Source organism: Prionailurus viverrinus, chromosome A2, assembly GCF_022837055.1.
Source record: "Prionailurus viverrinus isolate Anna chromosome A2, UM_Priviv_1.0, whole genome shotgun sequence".
NCBI classification, from domain to species: Eukaryota; Metazoa; Chordata; class Mammalia; order Carnivora; family Felidae; genus Prionailurus; species Prionailurus viverrinus.
Window position 1 is genome coordinate 100884531 of NC_062562.1, and position 25163 is coordinate 100909693.

General features: G+C 37.9%; 3 pseudogenes; 2 read left to right on the forward strand and 1 right to left on the reverse strand.

Moving 5' to 3' along the window:
• Positions 1 to 4342: 4342 nt before the first annotated feature.
• LOC125153613 (anaphase-promoting complex subunit 16-like) lies at positions 4343 to 4737 on the reverse strand (annotated as a pseudogene).
• Positions 4738 to 17983: 13246 nt separating this feature from the next.
• On the forward strand, positions 17984 to 18718 carry LOC125153620 (60S ribosomal protein L7-like; annotated as a pseudogene).
• Positions 18719 to 18887: 169 nt separating this feature from the next.
• LOC125153628 (thymidylate synthase-like) lies at positions 18888 to 20235 on the forward strand (annotated as a pseudogene).
• The last annotated feature ends 4928 nt before the right edge of the window (positions 20236 to 25163 follow it).

Consider the following 25163-nt stretch of genomic DNA (forward strand, 5'->3'; position numbering starts at 1 on the left):
GTAATTTTTAGAATTAACTTGTCAATTTCTAAAACAAAACAAAATTCTGCTGAAATTTTTACTGGGATTGCTTTGTGTTTCTAGATAAACTTGGGAAGAATATATATTTTAACATAAATGATTCTTTCAATCCATGAATATAGTATATCTTCCCAATGATGTACATAATCTTTAGTTTCTTTTAGCAACACTTTGTAGTTTTCAATGTGCAGGTCCTTTACATAATTTGTTAAACCTATGTCTCGGTATTCTATGGTTATTTTTATATTATAATAAATTTTAGTGTTTAAAATTTTTATTTTCCATTTTTTGTTGCAAGTATATAGAAATATAAAGTTAGAAATATAGAAATGTTCTATACTGAAATTTTATATATTGTATATTCTAAAATCCATTTATTATTATTGCAAATTCAGTTATTGTTCTAACAGTTTTTTAGTGCCCTCGGGATTTTCTATTTAGCCATTTATGCTGTCTGTAAATAAATACAGTTTTATTTCTTCCCTTCCAACTTGTATGTCTTTTATTTATTTATCTTGCCTACTGCGGTGGCTAGAATAGCTAGTAAAATATTGAATGAAAATAGTGAGAGAGGGCAAAGAGGGCATCCTCTCAATGTTCCTGATCTTAGGGAGAAAGAATTTAGAGCATCACCATTAAGTATGAAATTTTTTGCAGGATTTTCACAAATGCCTTTTATCAACATGAGGCAGTTTTCTTTTATTCTTATTACTGAGATTTTTTACTACACACTGGTTTTAAATTTTGTCAAATGCTTTTTTTGAATCTGCTAAGATCATCACATGTTTTTCCTTTCTTTTCTTTTAATTTTTTTTTAACTTTTATTCATTTTTGTGAGAGAGAGAGAGAGAGAGAGACAGAGCATGAGTGGGGACGGGGCAAAGAGAGAGGGAGACATAGAATCAGAAGTAGGCTCTAGGCCCTGAGCTGTCAGCACGGAGCCTGATGTGGGGCTCAAACCCACAAACTGTGAGATCATGACCTGGGCCGAAGTCAGACACTTAACTGACTGAGCCACCCAGGTGGCCCTCTTTTCTTTTTTTTTAAGTAGGCTCCACACCTGGCATGGAGTCCAATGCAGGGCTTGAACTCATGTCCCTGATATCAAGGCTGAGCTCAGATCAAGAGTCGGGCACTTAACCAACTAAGCCACCCAGTTGCCCCTCCTTTACTTTCTTAATGTAGTGAGTTACACTGAGTTTTGAACAATGAAGCAATCTTGAATATCTGGGATAAATATTACCCTCATTTATATATTGTTGGATTTTATTTACTAATATTGTTGAGAGTTTGTTCTATGAGAGTTATTGGTCTGTAACATCATTTTTTTTGTATTGTCTTTGTGAGTTCTGTTGTCAGTGTTAGTCTGGCCTCATAAAAGTAATTGAGAAATGTTCCCTCCTCCTTAATTTTTTGTAAAAATTTATGTAATATTGATATTTATTTTTTCTTGAATGTTTGTTAACATTATCAGTAAAACCATATAAGCTTGTAATCTTTGTGGGAAGTTTTTTAATTAAAATTTTAATTTTCTTATTGGATAAGAAGTTACTCATATTTTGTATTTCTTCTTGAGTTCATTTTGGTAAATTTTGTTTTTCAAGGAATTTATCTATTTTATCAAAGTTGTATTAATTGTCAGAAATGTGATTATCATACTCCCCTTTTAAGACCTGTATTATCTGTAGTGATAATCCCTTACATTTTTTATTTTGGTAATTTGTATTCTCTTTATTATTGACTACTTTTGTTAGGGGGTTTATCCATTTTATTAATATATTCAAGTAACTATGTTTGGATTTGTAAACTTTATTCATTGCCCATTGTCTATTTTAAGGATATCTGCCATCAAGGAATTTTCTCTGTTTTCATTTATCTGAAAATGTTTTTATTTTATCCTTGATTTTAAAGCTTATTATTACTTAACATAGGATTCTAGGTGAATAATTTATTTTTCTTTCAACATTTTAAGGATGCCCTTCTTATCCTGTTTTCCTTTAAATAATGTCTTTTTTGTATATGCTTTTTTTCTTTATCTTCAGTTTTTAGCAATTTGGCTATCATGTGCACAGCTATGGTTTTCTTTAAAATATAGCTATTATAATTACATATATATATTCTGTTTGGTGTTTGGTGAGTTCCTTGGATCTGTAAATGAGGGTTTTGAGGGATTTTTTTTCATAAAATTTACAGTTTTCAGGCGTCATATTCTGAATTTTGATTTTTTTTTTCCTGGCTCAATCTTACTCTCTTCTGATTCTAAGATTCCAATTGCACATATGTTAGTAATTTGGTACTGTTCTACAAATTTTTTGAGTCCCTGTTTACTTTTTTTCATTTTTAAATTATTTTTCCATCTTTGGATTTGATAGTTCCTACATATCTGGTAGGTAAAATGACACCTTTACTATTGAATATTTTTATCCAAAAATACTATATTTCCCCTATTTGTTCATATATTTCTTGTACCCTTACATGTTGTTAGGTTTTTTTTTTTCTTGCAAAGACCTGGCTTCTTATTTGTGGCTATCTTCATTGATTCATAGTAACTATACATTTCCAAAAATTCACAGTATATTAATAATGCTTTTAATCACAATTATTTCTCAGATTGGTTACTCTGTACTATTTCTTGATAAGTGGAAATTGATTATAATGGAAATTTTATGGCAAATAGTTTTATGGTAACAAAATCAAAATGCCAAAAGACAAATGACAAACTGAGAAAAGTATTTGTAATATCTATCACAGAAAAAAAATCGATATTTGTAAAAATAAAGAGCCCTTAAAAACTGAAAAAAAAAGACAAACAATGGAAATGAATAAATATTGCCCAAAAAAAGAGACACAAATAAATAGTTTTTAACCATACGGAAAAATACCCAAATTTATTCATAATAAGAAAACACAAATTAAAACTGCACTGTTACATTTTTTCCCACTTATCAGTGTGATAAAAATTCAAATTTGATGAACATTATTGGTAGCAACACTGTGAAGGAAAGGAATTGCTGATTGGGGTGGTAAATTAATACAACTATTACAGAGTAGAATTTAACAACATGTAGGAAAATTATATGTGCATTTACCTTCTTAGCAATACCAACTACTTCTATGAATCTATCCTAACAATGCATGACAAAAAAAGATGTATACAAAAACAATACAATAATACGTAAAGCTATCTATTCTTTGAAATTTATAACAAAATAAGACCAAAAGTAACCCAACTATCAATCCAATGGAGCTGGCTAAATGAAGTACAGTACATGCATTGAGTAGAGTGCTATGGAGCTGTAAAAGGAATAGAGAGTATGTCTGTGCATGTCCTTGTAGTCATTTCCAGAAAGTATGGCTAAGTAAAAAAGCAAAATGGGGAAAAATACATAGTAGTGTATTACACTACTGTTTCTGAAAGAAAGAGAGAAGAACACATGCATTTGCTTTTATATACATTTTCAATTGAAAAGGTAATGAAAAATCATTCTAAGAAGAGGGATGAAATATAGTAGAGAGGACAGGACAGAAGCTACATTTCTCTAGGTGTTCTTACTCCAACTAAGCATGGAATCACCCACCTAACACTGGGTATTTATGAAAGAAGGATGTATTTGAGACTCAATTTTTTTTAACTCTTTCAAAGGATTTATTTGCTACAGAATTGCTTGAGCCCACCAATAAAATGAACTCAGGATTTCTTTGTTTAAAAGGATTTTGCTCACAGATTTATTTTTACAAGTGCTTCAACATTCAAAAAGTAAGTATTTTTGCCAGCATTTAGCATGTATCTAGAAGAGGTTAGAAAAAATTGGAATCTATAGAATTAGATGTCTAAAAATAGAAGGAAAAAAATGAACATTTTAAAATTCCTCATTTGGACAGGTCCTGAGCTTAAATCACATTCATCTGCAAAGAACTGTTTTAGGTCAGAAATGCTATGTTTTGTAATTCCAGATCCTGATCTTGGATTTGACTGGTGAGGACTCCAGGCACTGCATGAATGACAGGAGTGATGTCATTCAGTTGGCCAATTCTGGCATATGTCCTACCTGGCTTGTAAAGTTTTATAAATATCTTTTAAACCTGATGCTGGTTGTATTAATCTGATTCTCAATACTTTTTCTGAATAAACAAAACTTTTCCCTGCATGATCACACATTTAAGTATTTGTTGCTTGCAGATAGATACAGAGAAACCAAGCATGGATGTGTATCAAACAATTCCACAGTGGAGCTGTGCATCTCTGGGTGGCTGTGTAAGCTGCAAGAAAAGTCCCTCCCGGGGCACTGGCTGTGCACCAGAGGTGGCCATCCGGGCAAGGTCAATCTGAAGAGGATGTGAACACCAGCAGCTGCTCAATGGGTTTAAACCACCACTCATCTGCCTCCAGCTCTTCTACCAAACCAGCTAATTTTTTCATCCGAGCAACTTGCTGATCATCTTTCACCTGTTTAAGCACAGATGTCACTTGGTAACTGAAAACAGATTTTGCAGAGGAATCTCTCAGAGCCATCTTCCAACATCTCTCCAGTTCCCTTGGGGTAGGTGAAAAGGGCTTTCCGTGGTGGGGCAAGGTCTGAGACACTGACACCAGATCCAGTGACAGAACTTCCAACGACCCCAACAGCTGAGGAGGATGATGAAGAGGCAGCCATTTCCTCTCTAGCAGAATTCTCACTTCACTCAAAGGATGTGGCACTTTCCCCTATGGCCCTGCCCCCAGGGGCAGCCAGAGCTGCAGTGCAGGCAGCGTTTAAGAGGAGGACTGGAGACTCAATTCTTTTGTTTTGTTTTGTTTTTATTTTTTTTAATATCAAATTTATTGTCAAATTGGTTTCCATACAAAACCCAGTGCTCATCCCAAAAGGTGCCCTCCTCAATACCCATCACCCCCCATCCCCTCCCTCCCACCCCCCCATCTACCCTCAGTTTGTTCTCAGTTTTTAAGTGGAGACTCAATTCTTAAAGAAAGCACCATAGCATAGGAGAAAGGTTATGTGCTTTTGAGTCAGCGACATCAGGGTTAGGATGCTGACTTTTCCTCCACTGGCCAGTGGGACTTTGGGCAAGTTACTTAACTTCTCTGAGCTTCAGGTTTCTCATGTATAAAATGGAGATAAAATTAGTAACTACCACATAAGATCGTGCAAAGGATTAAATCAACCAAAATGACTTCACAAAGCAACATTTCTCATTGGGAATATTAGTGGCCATAGTCACAATCAGTTTGGAGACGTGGCTAGAAATAGCTTAAACTATGAAAATATGTGAATGGTTTAATGAATAAAAAATTTTTTAGAATACTTAAGATTTTCCCTATAAAGAATGTCACTATTATAGTCAATTGTTCTTTCTTGGGAAGGGAAAGCAGTGCAGTTACAGCGCATTGGAAATATGAGCCCACAGCCAGGAGTGGGTCAGGTATATGCATACTCATATGCATACTTGTGTTCATTCCAGAGAAAAATTAGGAGAACAGGTGTTTTACAGGCTAGAACTCAGCAGTAAATAATATATGAATGCTGGACCCTGGATAGCAATCACAATAGGTCTGTGATTACCTCAGTATTTTACCCTGATCATGACAGTCTCCAAAGAAAAAGGAAATGCAGTGAAGGAGGGAGAAACAGGATTTAAGGGTTGTCATAAAAACAATTAAACCATATGAGCAACTGTCATGTAATTAGCAACTTGCCTTTCTGTGTGACCTAGGGGAATGTCTCGAGTTTTCCTCTGTCCTGTTCTTCATTCCCTCAAAAACATTAAAACAAGGGAGTTGGATTGGAGGTTTCCTAACATCTTTCTCAGTTCTGCATCTCCTGAGCTGATGACATAACAACCCCAAACTTTAAAATTCCCATCTAGCACAGTCCTTAGAATGACAGGGGAGCAGGCAATACTTAAAGATGAAGTCATTTCCTTAGCATGTGGAAGTGAGGCTGTGCGATTTGCCATCTGGAGGGAGGTCCTATGGGTTCAACTTTTACCTAAATCTTTCCTGTGAAGAATTGCCATTTATGTTTCTGATATGCGTAATTACTTTTTCTTGGCCTTCAAATTTGAGATCACGGTGGGGGGGTGGGGGGTGGCGATCACCGCCGTGCCTGAATGGCTCAGCCAGTTAACGCTCCAACTCTTGACTTTGGCTCAGGTCATGATCTCATGGTTTGTGGGACTGAGCCCCATGTTGCATTCTGCACTGACAGTATGGAAGCCTACTTGGGATTCTCTCTCCCTCTTTCTCTGCCCCTCCCCTGCTTGCTCTCTCTCTCTCAAAATAAATAAACATTTAAATATAAATAAATAAATAAAGCTTGAGATCATTGGGGTTTTGTGGTGCTTTTATCTAAACAAGAGTCAACCAGTCATCTTTTCACAGACTTACACACAGATAAGTAGAAGTATTTACTCTAAGCACCTTAATGGTCCTTCCAAAAAAGAAGTATTCAAAAGAAACACAATTTCTCAGTTGTGACACTACATGTCCCCAATAATCAATTTTGTTTTAGGATAAAATGATGGAGGACATTAAAGAATTTTGGTGCTAGTTTTATTCAAAAATTTTATAATTACATCAGTCACTCAAATTCCACTCTACTTAATACTGGCTCAGATACATATATATAAATATGGTATTGGATCTTCTTACACAGTGAATGGCAAAGACATTTTCCCTCTAAAATCTAAAATAGTACTTTAAAGAAATATAGGCCAGGGTCGCTTGGGTGGCTCAGGAGGTCAAGCGTCCAACTTCGGCTCAGGTCATGATCTCATGGGTTGTGGGTTCAAGCCCTGTGTCAGGCTCTGTGCTGACAGCTCAGAGCCTGGAGGCTACTTCCGATTCTGTGTCTCCCTCTCTCTCTGCCCCTCCCCTGCTCGGACTGTTTTTCTCTCTCTCTTTCAAAGATAAAAATAATTTTAAAAAATTAAAAAAGAGAGAAATAAAGAAATACAGGCCAAAGAGCTCCAGTGAAATCAGCTCTGTGATATTCCATACAGCTAAGTCTCTTTTAAAGATTGGGTTCAAATGTCTCTACATGGATTTTTCAAATAACTAGGATATCTAGGATATTCTGTCCACTATAGAGGAAGCAGCAATCTGGTTACATAGGAGTTGGCTAAAACATACTCCACATTTACCCAGGTGCAGGCAAGTGCCTCAGGGAATTGGGACACAGGCTGAAGGAGTTTATGATAGGTGCTCTCCACTGGTGGGGGGTCACTACCCATGCCAGTCACCTCAAACACAATGGCTCCTCACATCTCTGATATGTGTCTACTCATCCTAGAGATCTACTTTCCAAGTAAGTCCCTGGAAAGGCAATTGTGTTATAACTTCTTCTACATCATTCTCCTTGGAATACCTCCTGCAATTTTACAGAGCAAACCTAACCATGATCCACATTGCCTCTTTTTTACGAGTTAACATTGCTAAGAAGGCACAGTTCAGGGATTAAGCATATTAAATGTAATTCCTGTGATAAAGCAAATAGTTTATTTATGCAATCCATCAAGCACCTCTCTATTCTAGTTTAAGATATTATTTCATTAGTGCTTAAAATATGCAGGTTTTGTGTCAAATTATTCTGCTTTCACTGACAATATCTCTATAATCGATTCAATCGGTTGTCCACACTGGCAGGTTTTGTTTTTTGCTTTGTTTTTCAACATATGCAACATGTTTCTTGGGCCTGTAAAAGTGATACATATGTACAATAGAACATTTGAAAACTACAGAAAAGGGAAAGTAATAAAAAGTGCTTATAATCCCTTTGCCCAGAGATAATAAATTTTGACATTTTGGTATACTTCTTACTTTAATTGCCTATCATTTTACAAGGTTTCATCTACATTCTTTAGAGCAATCATGGTTTCCGAAAACTCTCTTCTCAGCTCTCAAATTTATATCAGGAGACTAATACATTTTCTTTGGCTGAAGTGGACTAAGGAGTTGAAGCATCACAAGTGAGAGGAAAGAGAGAAAATAGAGCTCAGAATCCTTGTTTCAGTTACGAACTTATTACAGCAAAGAATTAAATGGCCCCCTTCAAAGTCATTCCCAGAAGCCTCTCCTCTCATGACTTCATTAGTATCTGATTCTTATCTTAGAGAAGAGAAGATTTATGAGAGTTAACTACTAATACTATTGTCAAAGTCAGCACAATTCTTTTTTATCTTGCATTTGGATAAAATGCCACCTCTCATTTTATTTTGTGGTACCAGGCTATCCCCTCGTTACTTTCCCTGACTCTGAGCCCTCTGGGTATCCTCTCCTTGCCACTCAAATCTCCTCCTACACTAGTGACTACTTACATCAGCCTTGGGCAGCCCAGGAGACATGAAATAATATGGATTGATACTTGTCAAAAGAATAATTGAATATAAAATATTCTCAAGAGGGAGACTAATCTCAACTATGGAAAAATCCACAGATTTTTAAAGTGTAACTCTAACACAGCTATATACACAATAAAATATCATCTCCGAGATCCTACCAAAATCATGCGAATAAACAGAACAATGTGTGTTTGGTATAATAATAGTTATATGTGAATAAAAGGTATGTCAATGGAATCCATGCTTTCAAGAGGCATTAAAAAACAGTCTGTATAAGAAATATCATGGTAAATTTTACTGTATTAAGCAAACTTACCTGTTTTTAAACTTGATGAGTCACCCAGTGATTTGTTGGTGATGAGCTTCCCATCGTCTTAAAAATTGGAGCACTGGATGAATTTTCAACTGCCAAAGGGCATAGGCATTAACAATTGCCAACTGGATCATGACAAACATTCAACAGTCTGCCAAAAAAATAAGAAATATGGACCAACATTTTGTAATTGGTTATTTGTAAAAAAAAAATATATATATATTATATATATATATATAATATATATATATATAGACAGCACTTTGTATTTTTGAGTAAGTATTTTTTAATAAAAGTTTGGCATAAAAATGTCTTATTTTAAGAACTCAATTTCATAGTAGTAGATGATAGTGATTATTTGATGTTTTTATCTTATAATATGAATAAATCAAAAGTTGCCAGTCCTGCGTCAGTCTCTCTATTTCTTTTTTTTTTTCTTTCTTTCTTTTTTTTTTTTCAGAAAATTAACTGCTCTATAAATCCCAAGGTCTGGGAACCATTAGACTGTCTGACTTCTATAATTTCTCTAAATTCTCACAGTATACCACTGCATATTTCTAGATATTAAAGGTAATAAGGATATATATATATATAACTTTAATTTTTCTGTAAAACCCAACACTATTAGTCTTAACATTCCTTAAAGTTGTTTGCTTAAATGACCAACAGGGGGTATATGAAAGGTGCTCAACATCACTAATCATCAGGGAAATGCAAATTAAAACCACAACAAGGTATGAGTCCTGTTAGGATGACTGTCATCAACATAAGAGATAAGTGCTGACAAGGATATGGAGGAAAGAAAACCTGTGTACTGTCAGTGGGAATGTAAACTGGTGCAGCCATTATGGAAAACAGTATGGGGTTTCCTTCCTCAAGAAATTAAAAAATAGAGCTACCATATGACCCATAAATCCCACTTAAGGGTTAGATACCTAAAAGAAATGCACTCATTATCTTGAAGAGATATCTGTACTCCCATGTCCATTTCAGCATCATTCTCAATAGCCAAGATACAAAAACAACCTAGTTGTACTTCACTAGATGAATGGATAAAGATGCAATATTTGTGTGCATGTGCGCACATACACACACACAGAATATTTTTCAGCTGGCAAGAAGAAGGAAATCCTGACATTTGCAACAATGTGGATGAAACTGAAGGACATTATGCTAAGTGAAGTAAGTCAGACAGGGAAAGATACATATGATATGATCTCACTTATATGTGGAATCTAAAAGTTAAAAAAAGTCAAGCTCACAGAAACAGAGAATAGAATGGTAATTACCAGGGGTTGGGGTGTGGGGGAAATATGCTGGTCAAAGGGTACAAGTCTTTAGTTAAGATATGACTAAGTTCCGGGGATCTAACGTACAGCTTGGTAACTATAGTTAATGACAATTGTGTTGTATAATTGAAATTTGCTAAGAGTAAATCTTAAGCATTCTCACCACACATACACAAAAGGTAACTATATGAGGTGATGGATACATTAATTAACCTTATTATGGTAATCATTTTACAAATTATATATATATATATATATATATATATATATAATCATCACACTGTATACTTTAAATATACATGACAATTTTATTTGTCAATTATTCCTCAATAAAGCTGGAAAAATAAAGCTGTTTGCTTTCATAGTTGGTCAAAATTTTTATCCTGCAATCTGCTTTATCCCAATAATTTGTTTAAGAGACTAACTGGATTAAAATAGGCTTTTTAACTAGTTTGTTAACTTTTTTTAAGTTCAGAAACCACGTCTCTGAAAAGTAACACGCCCACTGATATAGCAGACTACAAAGTACATTAATTTAATCTCATGCTATGAGTTGAGCATTATTATTTTACAAGACAGACTTTGAAAGACTAAATAATTTCTGAGGTTCACTATGGCCTCCCCCAGATGATTCTCATGCTTCCATCACACATGTATAAGCTTCTATTAATTTAAACATTTTTTATCCATCCTATTGTGCTTAATTTTTACATAATGGATTCAAGTTATAATACAGAGGAATTATTTCAGTGTTCCATAAAACACTCATTAAAATTGTCTTTTGTTTCTATTGATATATTGTTTTCATTTGTTTTTGAGTACTCTTCGAATTAAAAATTGGGCCTTCCTTTGTGGCTCATTTACCCACAATATATGTTCAATGAAATGTATTTCAGGACAATTAAAGTTATTATAAAACAATGCATCTTCTGATTCATAAGCAATATAAACTGAAAGAACTTACTCCCTTTTTAATAGCTTTCAAATACCAAAATATTACAAGTAACTACAATTGGAGCTTGCATACGTTTTATCCCGTTAACTTTGGTGTATTTTCATAGCCTAATAATCGAAAGTAAGCTCTTTTCAAGTTGGTGAAAGACAGTTTTTCTTTGCTCTATGAAATGATCCATTCTTCCTATTGCATAATCACCCCTTCCATGAAGACTGCCAGGGCTTCTCTCCCATTCTTCCCTACCCTTGATGCTTTTTCCTGCTGCTCCAACATCCATTCCTGCTACTCTACATCCAAAACACATCCCGGATCTATCCTGTCCTTTCCATCCCCAGCGCTACGACACTGACTTAAGGAATGTCATCACTTGCTTGCCTTAATGTTCAGGCTTCCAAACTGGTCTCCTCCATTTCCAGGCAATTCTCCACACTAAACCTGGACTGATCTTATTGTGATATATGTATTGCGATTCTATCCTTCCTCTGTTTAAACACCTACAGTGGTTTCCCACTGTGTTCTTCACTAAATGTAATGCCCTTCAATGGCCTCAGGTCTCCATGCTACAGCCCCTCCTACCACTTCCACCTCTTCTGTTCACCTCCTCTCTTTTCCCTCTATGCTCAAACCCACTAATCCCCTGAGCTTTCGGCTCCTCCACTCCACCAAGCTAATTCCTCAGCACCTTTGCCCACGCTGTTCCCTTGGTCTGGAAAGCTCTTCCTTTGGATCTTTTTATTGGACTGGCTTTTTCTCATCATTCAGAGCTCAACTTCCTCCAAAAGGCCTATTTTAGAAACATTCCCACCCTGTCTCTCTGTAAAAAAAATCATGTTTTATTTTCTTACAGCCTTTTCTTTATCACTGTCCGCAATTATTTTGCTTCTTGATTTGTTTATGGACTTCCTAATGGTTTCTCCCCCTAAGAGAATGAAAGTTCCATGAAAGCAGAGCATTATCTGTCTTACTCACCATTGTACCTTTCCCTAGTGCCTAAAATAGAACCTCATTATGACCTTCATGGGTCAGAGGTGCTTTTGCCTTCCTGGGCTTTTTTCTCCATAAAAAATATTAAAAATTTAAAGTAAAAGACCTATACTCTAAAAATGATAAAACCCTGATGAAAGAAATTGAAGGCACACAAACAAATGGAAAGATATTCCATGCTCATGGACTGGAAGAACCAACAGGGTTAAAATAGTCCACACTATCCAAAGCAATCTGTAAATTCAATGCAATCCCTATTAAACTACCAACAACATATTTCATAAAATTAGAACAAATAATTCTAAAATTTGTATGGAACCATTAAGGACCCCAAATAGCCAAAGTAGTCTTTAAAAAGAACAAAGTTGAGGGGTGCCTGGTTAGCTTAATGGTTGAACATCCCACTATTGATTTCAGTTCAGGTCATGATCTCACTGTTCACCAGATCAAGCCTGCATCAGGCTCTGTGTTCACAGCACGGAGCCTGATTTGGATTCTCTCTCTCCCTTTCTCTCTGTCCCTCTCTCTTTCACAATCCCAGATTTTAAGGTATACTACAAAGCCGTAGTAATCAAAACTGTATGGTAATGACATAAAAATAGACACACAGATCAAGGGAACAGGAGATTCCACAAACTCACAGTTACATGGTCAATTAATCTATGACAAAGATGCAATAATATACAATGGGGAAAAGACAGTCTCTTTAACAAATGGTGATGGCAAAACCGGACAGCTACATGCAAAAGAATGAAAATGGACCACTTTCTTACACCATACACAAAAATAAACTCAAAAGGATCACAGATTTAAATGTGAGACCTGTAAACATAAAATTACAAGAAGAAAACATAGCTAGTCATTTCTTTCACATCAGATATACAAACATTTTTCTAGATATGTCTTCCCAGGCAAGGAAAATAAAAGCAAAATTAAACTATTGATTACACCAAAATAAAAAGCTTTTGCACAGCAAAGGAAACCATAAAGAAAACAAAGAGGCAACCTACTGATTGGGAGAAGATACTTGCAAATTATATAAGTGATAAGGAGTTCCTATTCAAAATATATAAAGAACTTATACAATTCAGCACCAAATAAAACCCCCCAAAGAATTAAAAATAGGCAGACAACATAAATAGATATTTTTACAAGTAAGACAGACAAGTGGTCAACATAAACATGAAAATATGCTTAACATCACTAATCATCAGAGAAATGCAAATTAAAACCATATGAAATATCACCTTATACCTGTCAGAATGGCTAATATCAAAAAGACAAAACATAACAAGTGTTGGAGAGGATGTGGAGAAAAAGAAACCCTTGCGCCCTGTTGGTAGAAATGCAAATTGGTGCAGCCACAGTGGAAAACAATATTGATGTTCCTCAAAAAGTAAAAGTGGAGGGGCGCCTGGGTGGCGCAGTCGGTTAAGCGTCCGACTTCAGCCAGGTCACGATCTCGCGGTCCGTGAGTTCGAGCCCCGCGTCAGGCTCTGGGCTGATGGCTCAGAGCCTGGAGCCTGTTTCCAATTCTGTGTCTCCCTCTCTCTGTGCCCCTCCCCCGTTCATGCTCTGTCTCTCTCTGTCCCAAAAATAAATAAACGTTGAAAAAAATATATTAAAAAAAAAAAAGTAAAAGTGGAAATACCATATGATATAGTAATTCCATTACTGGGTATTTACCTAAAGAAAATGAAAACAGTAATCCAAAAAATATATGCACCCCTATGTTTACTGCAGTATTAAATACCATAACCTTGCAAGATATAGAAGCAACCCAAATGTTCACTGATAAAAGAATGGATAAAGAAGATGTGGTATGTATGTGTGCACGCACACACACACACACACACACAAAATGGAATATTACTCTGCTCAAAAAAAGAATGAAATCTTGCCATTTGCAACATGTATGATCCTAGAGGGCATAATGCTAAGTGAAATAAGTCAGTCATACAAAGACAAACACCATATGCTTTCACTCGTATGTGGAATTTAAGAAACAAAGGAAATGAACAAAGAAAAAAGAGACAAAGAAACAAAGAGTCTTAAAAACAGGAAACAAACTGATGGTTGCCAGAGGGGAGGTGTATGGGAGCATGGGTAAAAAAGATAAAGGGAATTAAGACTACACCTATCTTGATGAGCAATGAGAAATGTATAGAATTGTGGAATCATTATAATATCACCTGAAACTAACATTACAATGTATGTTAATTATACTTGAATAAAAAAATAAAATTTTGAAACAAAAAGAATTAAATTGGCATGAGACAGATTAACATGAGACAATCAGATTTAATGATGTACGTGTAAGGAATCCACATAAACATGAGAGATTCCAAAGACAATCAGGCAAAAAAAGTTATGTATGTCATCCTAAGCTAAGCAGAAGAGGGTAGAGGTCTTCAAAAGGAAGGAAAGCAATTCACAAAAGATGAAAAAGTGTAAATTTTTGGTAAACAAATATCTGATGGGCCTTGCAAAAACAATGGGACATAGAGAGGACTTCAATCCAACAGATCTTGCTAAGCTCCTCCCTGTCTACCATACCTAGTTCATATTACATAATCGTTACCTATGGTGATGGCTCCCTTCCTGGAACAAGCCCTCTATCTAAATTCTTTTAGGCAATTAGTGGGAAGGAAAAAAAGAAAAATTTCTTGAGCCTTCTGTTTCTTAAAAATAATCAGCCTAAAATAATCCACATGCCAAAGAGATATACTTCGGCTGGCAAATAAAAACATTAAAAATTGTGTTTTATGATTATACTGGTATGAAGACAAATATATTAATATCATATATTAAAACTTTTCTTGGACCTAAATTTTAGTGTTTTTATCCTTCTGATGGAAAAGAAATTAAAATTTCTTTGTGAGTCTTGGGTAGTGTATCTCCTAATGGAAAATTCACCTGAGAACAGTACCCTGGGCATGATAGCTGCTCAGTTAAGTGGATTAAATGGATGGCATGGAATTTAGGAGAGCTGGACCCTGCCTCACTCCCACATAACTGGTTAATAATCATAGTAAGTCCTGTATTTGTAAATTGAGAGGGTAAAATCAGTTGGGTTTCCTTTTGTTTTCTCAATACCTTGTCTGAAATTCAATGACAGTTATGGTTTGTGCCATATCATTTCGCCTTTTATTACACACATCTACTATCTTTTATTGCCTTTGTGATTGTTTGAAGTGTTAGTCTTATCTCTGTGACTAGATTATAGAGTCCTTCAGGACTGGGATTTTATTGTATTCTTCCTTATAATGTTCCCAGAGTCTATAGCACAGGACATGTGATTAATATTTCCTGGTTATTTGTCTGATAGCACTTTTAGGTTATTACACACATAAAAAAACATAGAAAAAATTAAACTTTAGTCAATATATAGTTGAGCACTGGCTCAAGAGAGAAATGGCTTGAAAGGAGTTAATAGGTATTCTGAAGCAGGGCTTCTCAGACTTTTTTATGTCCTGTCCTGGCCCATTTGCACAGCACGTGGCTAAATGAATGAGGCTGCTTGAAGTCAGAGGTGACTCAGACCCTACCATACCATGTAGGAGATTAGTATCTCACTGCAACCATACCATGGTATATGCAAGAACCTACCTTCTAGGTTCTTGGCTGAGACCCCTCTGTAATAAAAGACAGATTAACAGGAGAAAAACAAACTAAAGTTTAATAACATGTATACCTCCTATATACACGGGGAAGACCCAGGAAAACTGAGTAACTCTAATATGGCCCAAGCTACCACCTTAAATATCTCTAGCCAAAGACAAAAGATGTTGGGGGCAGGGAGGGGGGGCGGTGGTAGGGAGTCAGTTATATGAGATTATCAGGCAAAGCACAGTTAACAAGTGTAAATAGTTAAGCAGATTTAAGTCAGTTGCTTTCTCCATTGATAACAGTTTCTAGAAATTGAGTCATTCTTCTTTTCCTGGTACAGAGAAGGAGACACCCTTACAAATGGAGATTTTCCTTATAAGTGTAAATGCTCTTACAAAAGGGTAACTTCTGTTGTTTTTTGCAAAAATAATCATCCTAAAATAAGCTCTGTGCCAAAGGGGCATATTTTGGAGTGGCAAATTCTGCTCACCTTCAGTGGCATAACTGCTGGAAAGCTTTCTCTGAGGTTTGCTGTAATTGCTGATGTAGAATTATTAACTAATCTCCAGCGATATGCTAGATATGTCTCCTATTGGCTGGTGAGAGCCAATTACTAAATTGAGAGGAATTCTGCCCGACCATTGTTAAAAATTAAATTATATAAAATTATAAATAAATTATATTAAAATAAAGGTACGAAATTGTCAAAACATTACATTTTACATTTTACTATTATGTAATTCTTACATTTTATTGTTAACTATGTTTTTGAAATTATTTATGCCTACTATAATGTGTATGATGGGAGCAAAATGGAGTGCTGCTTACTCAGGCTCTCCCAGCTCTGTGCTCAGTAACGGCAAATTGGTAGCTTGAAATTGGCCACGATGAAAGTATTTACCCCCATGGAAATCAGAAAAATGCTAAAAATCAGGGCTTTTTCTTTCTAAAGAACTGAATGTTAAAGATCTACTGCCATACCACTTTCCTTATCCTTCCTAAAGAGGCTCAAGGACAAGTAGCCCCAAAATGTGCCACTTTGGCATATGGACAATTTTGAGCAATCAAGATTCAGCAGACTCAGAAGTAACTTTCATCTCCTTTGTAAACTACCTGAAAAAATGTAGAGAAGGGCCTGGCCCAGAAAAAGAGCTATTACTAAGAGATTACATTTTTATCTGAATGACCTATCTGTATGGCAGGACAAATATCTAATTACCAAACATCTGCTCTTATCATCCTGTGAACCATCCTCCTCCCCTTTAAACCCCAGGCCCTTATCCCATTCCTTAGCTCAAGATGCCACATAAGTCTCAATTGTCTGGCTTGTCCTTGGGTCTCATATTCTTATGGACGTCAATAAATATGTAATTACATTTGTTTTCTCTATTTAATCTGTTTTATGTTAATTTGATTATCAGACCAAAGAACCTAGAAAGATAGAATCAAATTTTTTCTCCCAAATGCATACACACGTGCATGCGTGCGCGCGCGCGCACACACACACACACACACACAATTATACACACAGTAAGGTCTACATTGAGGACATCCTGAGGGGCTATGCAAATTGGTAGTCAACAAGAAATTTCAGTGAATGTAGTAGGATCTATGAAATTGGAGGGATGCACTGGGCAAGTCAGGAGAGGGAAAGAAAGCACTTTCAATTCAGCCTTCAATGTGGCTGTATTCCTCTGCTGGTATATATCTTATTCCTACCCCCAACTCTCTACATCTCCAACCCAAACTGCTGTATTGCTATTAGGTCCTGGTAACTCTTTTTGGTGACGAATCTGGTGAACTAATTTATGCTTAGTGGTTCACAGTGCTTCAATGTATGATTTCTCCTAAATAATATATTTTCATGTCCATAAGACTCTTCCATGCCCTATCTCCTGTGAACCAGTGAGAAGAAGCCTGTTTAACTTCATATAAACCATACTGTATTTTGTCTAGTGATTTCAAAATGTCTAGAAGTTTTGAGATCTTGTCATTAGGTCAATATTAGAGTGATTGCTTCCTTACAGTGAAATAGGACAGTGAGGAGGGGCTAGGAAGTAGTGGACCCACACATGAGGATGGGTCTTGCTACTAGGAGTAGTTTATCAAGTGGGCTACTTTAATACTTACCCTCCTTAGCTGTTATCTTTGCCACTATCTTACAGGTAAGAAAGCCAAGCCTCCTATAAATCAAATGACTTGCTGAAGATCACAAGATGTCAATCCTAAATTACTACTGCATTGTAAAAATTCACTTCATAACTTAGTGGCATAAAACACTCATATTATTAGGTTAACAGAATATGTGGACTTGATATTTAAGAAATGTTCAGCTGGGCCACTCTGTCTTTGGCTCTCTCATGAGGCCACAGTCAGATATCAGCTATACTGAAACTAAAAGCTGGTCTCCCTCTCTCTCTCTTGAGATATACTGATATCAAGATATCTGTCTAGAGCTGTTTTCCAGCTGGAACCATGGAGGGTACAAAAGAGAAGAAAAAGAAGGTTCCTGTTGTGCCAGAAACCCTTAAGAAAAAGTGAAGGAATTTCAAAATGTTGAAGATCTAGCATTTGAGAAAGAAATTTGCCAAAGATGTTTCAAAAGGCAAGGTGGCAGCTTCTCTGTGAAAAAGCCAAGCATCACCACAGGGAATATAGGCAAATGTATAGAACTGAGATTCAAATGGCTAAGATGGCAAGAAAAGCTGGCAACTTCTGCAGAACCCAAAATGGCATTTGTCATCAGCATCAGAGATATCAATGGTGTAAGCCCAAAGATTACAGGTGTTGCAGCTTCTTCGTCTTAGCCAGATCTTCCATGGCACCTTTGTTAAGCTCAACAAGGCTTCAGTTAACATGCTAAAGATTGTGAAACCATATATAGCAAGGGGATACCCAACCTTGAAGTTGGTGAATGAAATGATTTGCAAACATGGTTATGACAAAATCAACGACAAGTGAATTACCCTGACAGCTAAAACACTGATTGTTCAATCTCCTGGTAAATATGGCATCATCTACATGGAGGATTTGAATCACGAGATCTATATTGATGGAAAACATCTCAAAGAAGCAAACAACTTCTTATGGCCCTTCAGATTATCTTCTCCACAAGTGGGGATGAAGAAAAAGTCCACCTGTTTTGTAGCAGGTGGAGATGCCGACAACAGAGAAGACCAGATCAAGAGCTTTATTAGAAGGATGATCTAAGGTATCTACTATGATTATTTCTATAATCTAGTCAGTTTAATAAATGACTACTTTCAAATTGAAACAAAAAAAAAGATACCTATCTACCTACCGAGAGAGAGAGAGAGAGAAAGAGAGAGAGAGAGAGTTAGAGCTTTTCCATGTAAACTAGTTTGGGCTTCCTCATAGCATGGCAGCCTCAGGATACCTGGATTGCTTACACAATGATTTAGATTTTGGCACAAGTGTTCTTGCAAGCAAGGGGAGTCACATCACCTTTTCTGACCTAGCTTCTGAGTCACACAGTGTCACTTCTGTCACATTCTTGGTTATATAAGGTAGTCACAAATCCACACATTTTCAGCTAGAGGAGAATTTGACTATACCTCTTTATGTGAGAATGGCAAGATTCCAGAAATACATGTAGGATGACAGATACTGTTGTGTTCATCCTTGAAAATACTGACATTGGTGGTTATGTGACCAATTCAGAATTCAAAGCCTGAGCTATATCATGTCAAACTGCTCGCTTTCTTGCACCATATACCATTCTCAAGGCTCCATATGTGCGTTAATGTAGTAATTGTCCAAGGAAGCAAGCTTCTCAGAAGTGAGTAAACGAGGGAAAAGAGGCACACAGAAGGGCCCACACCACCTTGCCCGCCCGCCACCTGCTCCTACAGCCCCGCAGCAGGGGGCTCCCAGTCATGGCCGCCACCCCACAGGGAGCAGCACATCCTGCCTGCACTGCAGGTTCCGGAAGGATGACCACAACGCTCCAGCATGCTGTGGGTGCTCTGCACGCAGGCGCACTATAGCCAGAGTGAGAGATCAATTTCCTCTGCTGACAACAAAACGTGTATTCTGAAAGGGTGTTTTGGAGGAGTTGCTGTGGTTTTACCAAGAGACCTACAAATGCTAGGGAACTGTCTTCCAAGGGAGTGAATATCTGCGATGCCGGTGCACCCTGAGATTTCTTGGACAGCCTGGGATTCTCCAACAGAGAAGGGGATTTGGGCCCAGTTTATGGCTATCAGTAGAGAGGCATTTGGGGGCAGAATACAAAGATAAGGATTCAGATTATTCAGGTCAAGGAGTAGACCAAAAGGTCTGCAAAAGGTGACTGACACAACCAAAACCATCATCTTTCCTGTGTGGATGGAATCCAAAAGATCCTCGTCTTATGGCCTTACTTCCATGCCATGCCCTTTGCCAGTCCTACACGGTGAACGGTGAGCTGTCCTGACAGCTGTACTGAAGGTCAGGAGACCTGGACCTGGGTGTGCCCTTCCACACCGCCCGCTCCACCCTGCCCACCTACATACATGATAGTACTGCCCCGAAGCCAGGTGACTTCGTATATACTTTGGGAGATGCACATATTTACCTGAAAATGCAGCTACAGCAAGAACCACTGCCTTTACCCAAGCTCAAAAATCCCTCCAAAAGTTGAGACAATTGATGACTTCAAGGCTGAGGGCTTTCAGATTGAAGGGTACAATCCTCACTGGACTATTAAAATGGAAATGCCTGTTTGAAGTGCTTTTAAAGGAGGGATTTGAAGGATACTCAGTCTTTAGTGGTTGGACTGAATGCCCAGTGAAAGTTCGGTTGCCCTAAAGGAAGAAGGAACGAGGTCAAAAATCTATTGGTAAACACCAATTTTTATTCATTATCTTGTAAGGATGTTGCCACTGCAAACGTAGCCTTGCTGGTTCTCTTAGTAACAAAAGGCCTTGAGTTTGGTGAACTCGCAAAGGATGTGTGAAAATGCTGAGGCTAGGAATAGAGTGAAAATTTAGAGCTGCTCAGGAGAGTGAAAATTTAGATCTGCTTAGAAATGTGTTCATGCATTTCAATCCCACATTTTTATGAAGAAGTTCAGTGAATTTCAAGAATTATGTATAAGCTATTCCCCTAAATGCGAGCAAGCTGAGTAACACCAACAGTCATAATAATGTACAGTTGTGGTTGTAAACCTTTAATGGTATACTTGCTTTATACATTGCTATAATAAAGGAGTGTTCTGCAAAAAAAAAAAGTAAATGATACACACGGGTTAGTTATTAGTATTAAATTTTAATTACTCTTCCCTGAAGAACTGGTAAAAACTTGATCTAATATGGAAAAGATAATAGTTTCTTTTTGTTTGTTTCTTTTATGCATTTCCCTTCTATGGGTCTTCAGCGAGTCTTGCCTAACCCCATTCTGTGCTGGAATATTGTTACATGTACTATATTAAACTACTCCTCATATTGATGATTTCACTGTTCGCAGAAAATTCTTAGTTTGTTCACCATTAGTACTGCAAAGAAAGTGTGTCTTCCCTGGAAAACACTTTACAAACTGCCTACTACTAGTACTTATTAATGGAGAATTGAATCTTTCCCTATCTGCTTGTCTACACATTTTGGTTCCCTATGTCTGTGTTCTGTGACTTACTTTGACACTTTTGTTCTTCCTTTTTGCAAAGGGTAGGCTTTATAGTATGTGCTTTATTGGGTAAAGTAACTTCCTGATGGGAACCACAAATGAACAAGAACCCTACTCAGCAGAAATTCAGATGTCAGGTCATTTCCTGTTAATACCACAAATACCCCACCAGCAAACACACATTATGCACTGTAGCTAAATGGCAACTTAATAACTTATTGCCCAAAGAAATGTGAGACACAGAAGACTGGTACCTTGTCTTAGAACATTTAGAATACCAGGTCAGGTGCTGGAAGAGAAACCTGGATATAGGAGCAAGGCACAAGAAGGAAAGAGTATACTACTGGCCAGTTACCAGAATAGAGACACTGCTAGGTAAGAGGAGAGGCTACAGTTCACAAAATAACATGGGAGCTCAAAGGTCATCCCAGTCTCATTCGTGGTGAGTAGGACCAAATACCTGTACCACTAGAACAGCAAAGAAGGAGAAAAAGTATTAAGACATTGAGACTAAGGGGTGCCTGGGTGGCTCAGCCAATTGAGTGTCCAATTTGGGCTCAGGTCGTGATCTCGCAGTTCATGAGTTCCAGCACCACACTGGGCTCTGTGCTGACAGCTCAGAGCCTGGAGCCAGTTTCAGATTCTGTGCCTCCCTCTCTCTCTCTGCCCCTCCCTTGCTTGTGCTCTGTCTCTCTCTCTCTCTCAAAAATAAACAAACATTAAACAAAATTTTCAAAAAAAGACGTTGAGACTAAATACTCAGAAGAGAACAAACCTAGGTTTTGAATCTCCATTCCACCCCTATATGCCTAGAATGATTAATTTCTATGGGCCATGTTTATCACCATGTTTATAGGTAAAAATAACTACTTTCTTATCATTGCTTTCAGAGCTACTGTGTCTGGCAATATTTGGAACATAATCAGCATTTCTTCTTCCCTCTCTGCTCTTCCCTTAGGATGGATCTAAGAAATGGATTGCAGCTGAGCCTGTGATGCAGGATTAATGAGCTCTGCTATGAGACACTGGGAAGGCAGAGCGCGGGCCGACATATTCCACTATTACCGAGGGGAGACAGGGAATCACCGCCAATAACAGCTACTGAAAGCGGAGGTTGGACAGTACACATACACTTTTTAACAGAAATGATGCCAAAATTATGTCAAGACATGTGCAAGGATGATCATTGTGGCCTTGATTTTAATACAGTGCTTACAAACTGGAAACATTTTGTGTGTGCATTAACAAGGACCTGGTTAAAAAATCATGATCTAGCCATGCGATGGAACGATATGTATCCTTTAAAAAGAACAAAGCAAAACTGTATATGCTAATGGAAGTACCTCCAAGATATGGTGTTAAATGAACAAGCAAGCTCCCAACAGAATGTGGTTTGAGTGTTTGTATGCATGATATGTTTATGTAAGAATATATGATGATATATGCATGGAAAATTACTGGAAGCATACACAAAAACTGTCAATGGGGGAGGATATTGTGGAATGGAGTAGGAATGAAGGATGTGCAAAGAGGAAGGCTTTTTACTTAAATTTCTTCAATCTATTGCTTGATTTTTAAAAAACTTAGAAGCATGTATGTCTTTTGCAATGAAAATAAAATAAATTGAGAATCCTGGGAAGATGGCGGTGTAGGAGGACGCTGGGCTTCCCGCGCATCCTGCTGATCACTTAGATTCCACCTACACCTGCCTAAATAACCCAGAAAACCGCCAGAGGATTAGCAGAACGGAGTCTCCGGAGCCAAGCGCAGACGAGAGGCCCACGGAAGAGGGTAGGAAGGGCGGAGAGGTGGTGCGCGCTACACGGACCTGTGGGAGGGAGCCGGGGTGGAGGGGCACCCTGCCAGTCAAGCAGAGCCCCCGAGTCTGGCTGGCAAAAGCAGAGGGGCCGAATGGAGTGTGTTACAACAGCAAGCGGGACTTGACATCTGGACGGTTATAAGCTAACAGCTCTGCCAGGAGAACGGGAGGGCTGGAGGACAACGGGAGGGAGAGTTGTTGAGCCCCGGACGACAGAGCGCAGCTTGGCAGGGAACAAAGGTGCTCGCCAGCACGATCTCCCTCGCCCATCCCCCAGCCAAAATCCCAAAGGGAACCGGTTCCTGCCAGGGAACTTGCTTGCACTGCGCAAACACCCAACGCTGTGCTTCTGTGGATCCATCCCTCCAGCGAGTCTGACTCCCTCCCGGTGCACAGGGCCCCTCCTGAAGCGGATCTCCGAAGGAAAAGCAAGCTGAGCCTGCCCCTCCCGCCCCTGTGCACCTCGCCCATCCACCCCAGCTATTACTCCAGATCCCCAGCACACAAGCCTGGCAGTATGCAAGTAGCCCAGAGGGGCCACGCCACCCCACAGTGAATCCCGCCCCTAGGAGAGGGGAAGAGAAGGCACACACCAGTCTGACTGTGGCCCCAGCTGTGGACTGGCGGCAGACATCAGGTCTGACTGCAGCCCTGCCCACCAACGCAAGTTATTCAAGACAGCACAGGGGAAGTGCCCCGCAGTCCTGCACCACTCCAGGGACTATCCAAAATGATGAGACGGAAGAATTCCCCTCAGAAAAATGTCCAGGAAATAACAGCTAACGAACTGATCAAAAATGATTTAAACAATATAACAGAAAGTGAATTTAGAATAATAGTCATAAAATTAATCGCTGGGCTTGAAAACAGTATAAAGGACAGCAGAGAATCTCTTGCTACAGAGATCAAGGGACTAAGGAACAGCCAGGAGGAGCTAAAAAATGCAATCAATGAGCTGCAAAATAAAATGGACACAACTATGGCTCGGATTGAAGAGGCAAAGGAGAGAGTAGGTGAACTAGAAGATAAAGTTATGGAAAAAGAGGAAGCTGAGAAAAAGAGAGATAAAAAAATCCAGGAGTATGAGGGGAAAATTAGAGAACTAAGTGATGCACTAAAGAGAAATAATCTACGCATAATTGGTATTCCACAGGATGAAGAGAGAGGGAAAGGTGCTAAAGGTGTACTTGAAGAAATAATAGCTGAGAACTTTTTGGATCTGGGGAAGGAAAAAGGGATTGAAATCCAAGAGGCAAAGAGAACTCCCTTCAGACGTAACTTGAATCGATCTTCTCCACGACATATCATAGAGAAACTGGCAAAATACAAGGATAAAGAGAAAATTCTGAAAGCAGCTAGGGATAAACATGCTCTAACATATAAAGGGAGACCTATAAGACTCATGACCGATCTCTCTACTGAAACTTGTCAGGCCAGAAAGCAATGGCAGGAGATCTTCAATGTGATGAACAGAAAAAATATGCAGCCGAGAATCCTTTACTCAGCATGTCTGTCATTTAGAATAGAAGGAGAGATAAAGGTCTTCCCAAACAAACAAAAACTGAAGGAATTCATCACCACTAAACTAGCCCTACAAGACATCCTAAGGGGGATCCTGTGAGACAAAGTACCAGAGACATTTGCTACAAGCATGAAACCTACAGACATCACAATGATTCTAAACCCATATCTTTCTATAATAACACTGAATGTAAATGGACTAAATGCGCCAACCAAAAGACAGGGTATCAGAATGGATAAAAAAACAAGACCCTTTTATTTGCTGTCTACAAGAGACTCATTTTAGACGTGAGGACACCTTCAGATTGAAAGTGAGGGGATGGAGAACTAGCTATCATGCCACTGGAAGTCAGAAGAAAGCTGGAGTAGCCATACTTATATCAGAGAAACTAGACTTTAAATTAAAGGCTGTAATAAGAGATGAAGAAGGGCATTATATAATAATTACAGGGTCTATCCATCAGGAAGAGCTAACAATTATAAATGTCTATGCGCCGAATACCAGAGCCCCCAAATATATAAAACAATTACTCACAAACATAAGCAACCTTATTGATAAGAATGTGGTAATTGCAGGGGACTTTAACACTCCACTTACAGAAATGGATAGATCATCTAGACACACGGTCAATAAAGAAACAAGGGCCCTGAATGATACATTGGATCAGATGGACTTGACAGATATATTTAGAA